Source organism: Biomphalaria glabrata, chromosome 5 (genome assembly GCF_947242115.1).
Source record: "Biomphalaria glabrata chromosome 5, xgBioGlab47.1, whole genome shotgun sequence".
Taxonomy (NCBI): Eukaryota; Metazoa; Mollusca; class Gastropoda; family Planorbidae; genus Biomphalaria; species Biomphalaria glabrata.
This window is the reverse complement of record NC_074715.1, coordinates 30,906,817-30,914,877: the sequence shown is the minus strand read 5'-3', so window position 1 is coordinate 30,914,877 and position 8,061 is coordinate 30,906,817. Positions and strand designations below refer to the sequence as shown.

General features: G+C 31.1%; 2 long non-coding RNA genes across 2 annotated transcripts; one reads left to right on the top strand and one right to left on the bottom strand.

The window, feature by feature from the left end:
- Positions 1 to 2,067: 2,067 nt before the first annotated feature.
- LOC129926442 (uncharacterized) lies at positions 2,068 to 6,317 on the top strand. The gene is made up of 2 exons (XR_008778101.1): positions 2,068 to 4,522; positions 4,612 to 6,317. It is a non-coding gene; the product is annotated as an uncharacterized LOC129926442 (long non-coding RNA).
- On the bottom strand, positions 4,725 to 5,653 carry LOC129926443 (uncharacterized). The gene is made up of 2 exons (XR_008778102.1): positions 5,147 to 5,653; positions 4,725 to 4,991 (listed from the first exon to the last, which is right to left on the bottom strand). It is a non-coding gene; the product is annotated as an uncharacterized LOC129926443 (long non-coding RNA).
- Positions 6,318 to 8,061: the final 1,744 nt, after the last annotated feature.

The following is an 8,061-nucleotide window of genomic DNA, read 5'->3' as shown; positions in this document are numbered from 1 at the left end:
GGAAGTACCAGTTTTTATGCAATAGTTTTGTTTACATCAAAACATAATTAAAGTAAAACAATTGTTTATAAAAAAAACAACTAAGTCGGTCTAAGTTTTGTTAAGTATAAAAACTGTAAGTTACTGTAGTTGTGTAGATCTATAACTAGTTCAACTAAGTTCCTTTTTTTAAGGCATATATCTATTTGAGTGTGTTTATGTGTAGAATTTACTGTCTGAATCTATCTTAACTATCTAGAATTAGAATAGTGACAATAAATATGAATAATTTGAATAATTTAATAATCATGATCATCATAATCATGATAATGACATTAATGTCACAATAGTTCACAATACTCTTATAGACTTAGACTCTTAGACGTCTGACTCTTAGTTTAGTCTTGGTCTTAGATGTCTTAAAGTCTGAATAAACTGAATAGATTATTATAAATATGATTATATATAATTAATATATATATGTATATATATATATATAATGATCATTAATTAAATATTCTTATTATTTCTATTTTCTATCTTATATAAAATTTATAATATATTATATTTATATAGAATCTATTAAATTTAAGTTATAATAATTAAATTATTAAATGCTGGTTTAATATTAAATTAAAGAAACTTTGCAAACAGAAAGAAAACCTATTGAAAAAAATTAAATTTAAGAAACTAAAGTAGTAAGCGCCTAGGCAGAAGAAGTCCATAAAAAGTACCTTAAATTAAAATCAAATGAAATACCTAACCCAAAAACAAAAAGTTAGCAGACAGCTGCAGAGTTAATACATAAATAAAGTAATATCTGAAGACAACAATAAAAACTTATGTTCATACATTAAATCTTTAAAAAATGGGAACAACAGTATTCCCATTAAAAGGCGAAGATAACTTAACACATAATGATGAAATTAAAGCTAACATTCTTCTAAAGTTATAAATATTTTGCATCAACATTCTCAGCCCCAGGAGACAAAAACACATTTAAAAAAAAATTTAAACCAAGAAGAAAACATAGGAGATGTAAATGTACAAAAAAAAGGGATCCAAAAAACTATTAGCTAACATAAAACCAAGTTAAGCTTCTGGACCTGATGGTACTCCAGCTAGATTGCTGTAGATCTATAAATAACTTCTACAATATTTGGGTTAGACATTTCTAGCAGCTAACATTCATAATAAAAATATTTTAACAAGTTCAATATTAATAATTATTTATGCTTTCTAATATTTGCACTGTCACATTAGTAATTATTATAGCAAAGTGAATGTTGCACATCACAAATTAGTTTTTCTTTTTGAAATAAACAATCACAAAAAAAAGTATTTTGATAATTGTTTTTGTTAAAAAGTTTGGTGTACTATGCTACATGTTGCCCAGTCCCTACTGAAGTAAAATCTTATACAAATCTAAAATATAATCTACCAGGGTTTCCATTATTATTATTTTTGCTTTACTTCATTCTGTATTAGTTAATATTTATATTTTGTTTAAAATTAATTTAAAAAAAAAAAGAATAACTTTTAAAAAATTATAAAATTAATTGACATTATATCCATCTTTGTTTTTCAGCCTTTTCTTTTGGACTTACAAAAACATTTGATCACGCCTTTTCTGAAACTTGAACTTAGTTGGTTTTCAACTTCAAGTAACAAATCATCTTATTGAAAATATCATGTGATCTTGCTCATAGTGTATAATATTAATTCCTGAAACTTCTGTTTATCATCGTGTACCATCACTGTGTATTGAAAGCAAAAGTTGTCACATCTGTAAATCTTACTTGGAGACCAGTCTAATCATGTATTGCCTCCAATGGCTTATTCCAGTTCTTCTCATGCCCAAGCCTTTGAACCCAGCTTTTATCTACAACCATGCCATGTTCATCGTTCTCTACCTGACAAGCTTTTTCTTAGTGCGGAAGCCATGTACAATATGCAGCCTTGTTTTTCTGGCAGCAGTGTTTCTCATCTGTTACAATTGTGTTGGAAATTGCATCCTCTGGCACTGCTCCTCTGATGAATGTGAAGGTGCAGATTGTGAGAATTTCGACAACTCTTAGGGATGTCTTTTGCTGTAAAGAAATGTTAACGTTGCAATATATCTTTTAAAAAATAAATTCATTTATGCATGAAATATCACAGGAATCAGATGAAATGATATTAATGTTGACCTCCTTTAATACTAAAAATCATATTTTTCATTTTTAATTGTTACTGTGCCTGTGTTGCCATTTTTTCTTAGCGGTGAAGGTCTTTTTGTTTGAGTTATCAAGTATTTGGGTCCAGCAGTTAAAAAAACAACACATTTGTTAACACCTTCAAGGAGTCCCTGTTATCAAGAATATCAAATAGGATTATCAATATACCAATGAGATAAAAGTTGACTAAAAATGATAATTTGTGATTGTTATTTAGATTTAGATGATCTTTGATTTAGCTTGAAATGTGTTCTCATTGTTTCCAGTTGTCTCTAGAGATTGGATAACCTAACATTATTGTCTTTCATTTTGATTTTTCAATTGGTATCTGTTACTAAAAGGTGATACATCATGTGCCCATGCAAACATCAACTCTGATGCAGCTATCTCAGAAGATCTTTTACAAATTGTAATATTTTTAAAATTGAAAATAGAGGTTACTTAATAATTTTTTTTATTGACCTTTTTTTTTTGTAATTAGATTGGACATGAAGACTATATATTGTTATTGATATAGTTCACCTGCAACTGCAGACCACTATCATACTTGTTAAGTATGTTCTTAAAAAATGTATCAGCTAACCATTGATAAAGGAAAACTTGAGAGAATTGTTACATTTATTAGAGTACATACAAAAACTAATGTTGGAATCTTTATTTATAACTTTTAATATTGTGATTTATTTTTCTCCAAATTTTTAATTAAACATCAACATTAATTTGTTCATCTGTGAACATTTTTTTTTGCATCATTTTGTGGCCATATTTCTTTGACTTCATTTAAACCTTTTTTTTTTTGTTATTTCATTTGTTTACATTTCCATGATATCACTTTTTTAAAAATAAGATTGCATTTTTTTTTTTTGTTCACTGCATACAAAATTTCTAGTCTTTGATTGTTTTCTTCAATATTTGTCATTGACAAAGAAAAAAAAATTGTTGAAGGAACAATTGTTAATTATGCTTGGCATAATTCTTCCCATTTTTTTTTTTAAGGAGTGGTATCAATTAATATTAATTAAGAGGTAAAAAGTATATTGGACAGTGTAAAAGTACTATAGAAAGACTGTAAGTAAACTCTGGTGAAAGGGTACAGAGGTAAGTGTATGAAGTGAACCCCTTTTTTAAAGGTGCATTAGTCAAACTATGTAGTCTACACCTTTGTAAAAAAAAACAACATTTGCAAGTCTATGAAGCCATTTGCGCATAACTTATGATCATCAATTTTGGAATTTAAAAAAAAAAAAAAAGCTTCAAAAAGATAAAGTTTAGTCATGTGGAAAGATGGCATTATTCTGGATAGGAATATATCATTTTACAATATAGCTAGCCCTGGCCTTCTATGTACAACATTGTCTTTAAGGCTTCAAAGTTAAATTGTATTAAATAAGTTGAACCTTGAGTCAATAATACTGATTGTCTTTCTTATGGACCTGATTTTTCTTTCATTTTTTTCTTAATATATTTTTAGTTCCCAGTTTCCAATGTCAAAATGAGCATTTAATTTCTGGGTTGAAAAAAAAATTATTAAGTCTCGTAAATGGAAATACTTTTAAAAAAAAATAATAATTGTAAATAATACATTATGAACCCTAATCCTTAGTTTTGAAAAAAAACAAAAAAAAACAAAACATTTCTTTAAACACATATTGTTACTTTCAAAAATGTATAATTATGTAAAGTAATATTCCCAATTCCCTTTAAAATGATGACATAGAGTTAAACTTTGAAAATATCTTCGACTTTCAATTATATTCTTCTATTCAGAACTTTTTGTCAGCAGCTTAACTTATTGACTTATAAAATAAAAATAGGCTTGTACAAATATTGCCAGCTATTCTCTATTTTTTAATGTCACTTTATTGTTTTTCTTTTTTCCCTTCAATTTGCTCACATTAATACTTTACTAGTGTATTTTTTTAAAAACAGTTTTGATTACTTTCCATTTAATGATGTTTGAATTTAAAAATTTCTAATATTAGTGAATATGTTTCTGTTACCGTACTGATATTTATATATTAATGTTGAGACTGTAAGAATTTGTGCTGTGACTTGCTGTGGCATTAATTCTACTGATTCCAAAGAGTGCAGATGACTTTTAAAATATCACTGGTATGCTTATATCAAACAGCCAAGTCCATATTGGAAATGGAATTAATTACAAAATAACAACATTCACCACTGGAGTAGTAAGGGTCAAAACAGTGCTGAGGTCAAAAGTAGCAAAGCCTGGCATTTTGTGCTTGTGATAAAGAAGAAAAAGAAGAAGAATTAAGGGAAGGTCTTTATACATCACACATGGTATCATATCCTCTGTGCTGAATAAAGTACAGAACACTATCTGGAGTATAGATGAAGAAAAAGGACAAGGTCGTTATACATCACAAATGGTATCATATCCTCTGTGCTGAATAAGGTACAGAACATTATCTGGAGTATCTTTCTTTAGAGTCATTGCTGTCTGGCTGTATTTTTTTTTTTAATGCATTTTTTTAAAATATAGCTTTTATACTTTAGAATTACACTGTGTTCCCTTAAAAATGTGTTAGTCTTACCAAGTTTTCTAAAAATATACTTGGAAAGTTAGCTACTTTTGGAAAATAGTGTAATATTGTCAAGATACAATTCAGTAATGCTTTGTCTAGCTCAGTTTTTCTGTTGCTGTTTAAGTTATTCATGGTTGTAGACTAAAATGTTTGACAGTGTAGACAAATATGGTGGCCAGTAAGAAACAGTTTTGCTTTTCTTCCAGCTCCACACATCTTCTGTAGTTATAGTGCTGAGGTTTAGGATGACCTCACTGTATAGTGCTGAGGTTTAGGATGACCTCACTGTATAGTGCTGAGGTTTAGGATGACCTCACTGTATAGTGCTGAGGTTTAGGATGACCTCACTGTATAGTGCTGAGGTTTAGGATGACCTCACTGTATAGTGCTGAGGTTTAGGATGACCTCACTGTATGGAAGTTTGAATGTTTACCTACTATTAGACATTATGAGACTTATATCTGTTGTCACATAGTGTACAGTAGTTGTTAAAATGATTACTTAAAATATATTTTGTGATTTAAAAACTATTTTTGAATTATTGAAATATTGAGTCATGTCAAATGTATAATAAAGTACATGACCATAGAACAACAATACACACACACATACATATGCACACACATACATGCCCTCTGGTGTACACACACACACACACACACACACACATATGCCCTCTGGTGAGTGCACACACACACACGCCACTAGTTACTTAATAAACAAATGATTTATAAATAAATCTGAATGTCTTATTGACTGCTGAAAAAATGTCTTCTGATTGGTCAGTTGCTGCTTCCTTGGAGGTCTGTTCAAACCATTGAAGTTATCCTGAAAGTTATACGAAACTTATCACAAATGATTCAGAAGCGAATATTCATTTATCAAAATGTTTTTAAATAGAATTGTGTGCTTTTGTACAGACTTTTGTATGAATTTGCATAGATTTGAATTTATTCTTTATTCACAGAGTGTTTACTTTCTCTTATTTGTTGACTCTTATATTTTATCATATATTGTCAACTCAGTACTTGCAATAGAATTATTCTTTGACCAAAGCTTATTATCACTTGAGCACCGCCTCCAATTCCTCCCCAAAGTAACCATAGCCAAGGACCAGCACTTTTTTTTTTTCTACCTCTTCTTATTTCTATTGGTACTAAACCTTTGAAGACCTTTCATTTTCAAGTGCACCCTTAGACTGCTCAATTTAGACACACTTAAAACACATTTATTTTGTGCTACCATAGAAGTTTTTTTTCTCTAACAAATAATTTGTGTTTAAAGTAGCTCCAAGTAGCCTCTACATGGTACACTTTGAAACGAGTATTTGGTATCTCATTCGACTCAATTCTTCCATTCATTAGTAATCAAATACTTTTTGAAAGGAAAAAAAAATTATATTTGAACAAATTAGTACTGCCTGAGAATTTATCAGAAATGTTTTTTTCTAATTTTTTAAAAATTAAATTATAAAAAATAATATTTGTACATACAGAGCCATTAGGCCTACAAATGTGTCCAGATTGTATTTTCTTGAAAATATTTTGCATTGACAATAAAATTGTTCAAATCTCAATTGATGTTGAACTTTTCATTTGTAAACTGTTTCTCTATACAGCTCTGAGAGGACTGGACAGATGACCAGAGAGACCAAATGAACTAGGTGCTCAACATACTGGATAGATGACCAGAGAGACCAAATGAACTAGGTGCTCAATGGACTGGACAGATGACCTGCTAGACTTAATGAACTAGGTGATCTATGTAATGGGCCTCTTTGAAACAGAAACATTTTGCAACTTTTTTAAGAAACATTTCCCTACGTTAGTAACTCACAGGAAGACTGAGGAAGTGCTGTTTGACCTTTACCAGTCAACGTTTGCTAACATTTTGCTCACTAATTAGTTTATTAGCATTACATGAGGCGATAAAACGTTCAATTGATAGTGCAATGTTCCAGTGAGTATAATTTGACGTCTCACTTAGTGTGTGGAAAAGGCTGGCACAAGTCACAGAACTGTTTTTTTTTTCTCTCCTCAAGATGAATATACTTTTTGAAAAAGGGGGGGGGGGGGTTAAGTCAGGCGTCACGTTAACACGTTTACAATAAGAACCAATATCAATTCCAAGAGAAAATAGCGTGGACACACACACACGCATATATATAGGCCTATATATATATAGAGAGAGAGACACACACACACATATATATTTATATATTAGAGCTAATAGCATCCGAGCCGGATATAAGTCACTGGAGACAGATAGTGTAGTTGGCCTCCTTCAGTCGTAGAACGACAATGATTCATCTCGCGCACATCCTCATGTGGCTGTGGAGCCCTACTTTGGAGAGACACTCCCGTCCACTAATATCGCAGGTTAAGGTGGCTTTTGCTGCGGTGGTAGTGGGCTGGCCATTTTTCGTACGTTTTTCTTCCTGAGCTTTCCATAGCTTTCTTGGTCACTGTCTCTCCATCTGGTGCGGTCTAGAGTATTGTCAGTATTGATGTTCACTGATTTGATTTCCCGTTTTATTACATCTATGTAACGGAGGTGTGGGCGACCAGTTTTTCTTGAGCCAGTCACGAGTTGTCCGTAGAGAATGATAGTGTAAATAAGAATTAACGAGCCGGTCCAAGTTATAAGTAAAACAACAAAAAAAAAAAAGGCCATCCTCGGCAAAATTAAACAATATATAGCATGGGACCAAATCAACAGGCGTAACCGGTGAGTAACGCTAGTAACAAAAAAAAAGCAAAGTTTCCCTTTCAAACATTACGATCTATAGGGCAGATGATGTTAAGGTCATTTGTTTCTTTAGCCAACAGTTAACGAGCAGGGTGTCATGTGGCCAGCACAACGACCAACCGCCTTTACTTTCCTCAACTAAAGTCTGGTAGCCATTAGAGTTGGAAGGACTCAGGGGTGTCCTAAGATTCCCGAAATTAAAAAAAAAAAGTCTTCACCGAGATTCGAACCCAGGTTCGGAAGTCAAGCGCTTAACCACTCATCCCACACACTTTCACTAAAAGCTCTTAAAAAACAAACTATTTAGTTATGTTTAATACTTTTAAAATTCTTTGCTTTCAATGCTAGCACTGATAGCATCTCTTGTTCAACTTGGCCACCTTTTTAACAGTTTAATTTTGAAAATCTCCGTTCTCTGCTAGACACTGACAGTGGTAAAGTTAGAAACATTAGCAGTACATTTACTAAATTTGAACAAATTGAGGATAAATTATTTCTTAAATATATTTCAGTACGCTGGGACCTATTTTATGTTTCATTTAGATTTCTATGGCTCCTCCCAACCACATCGG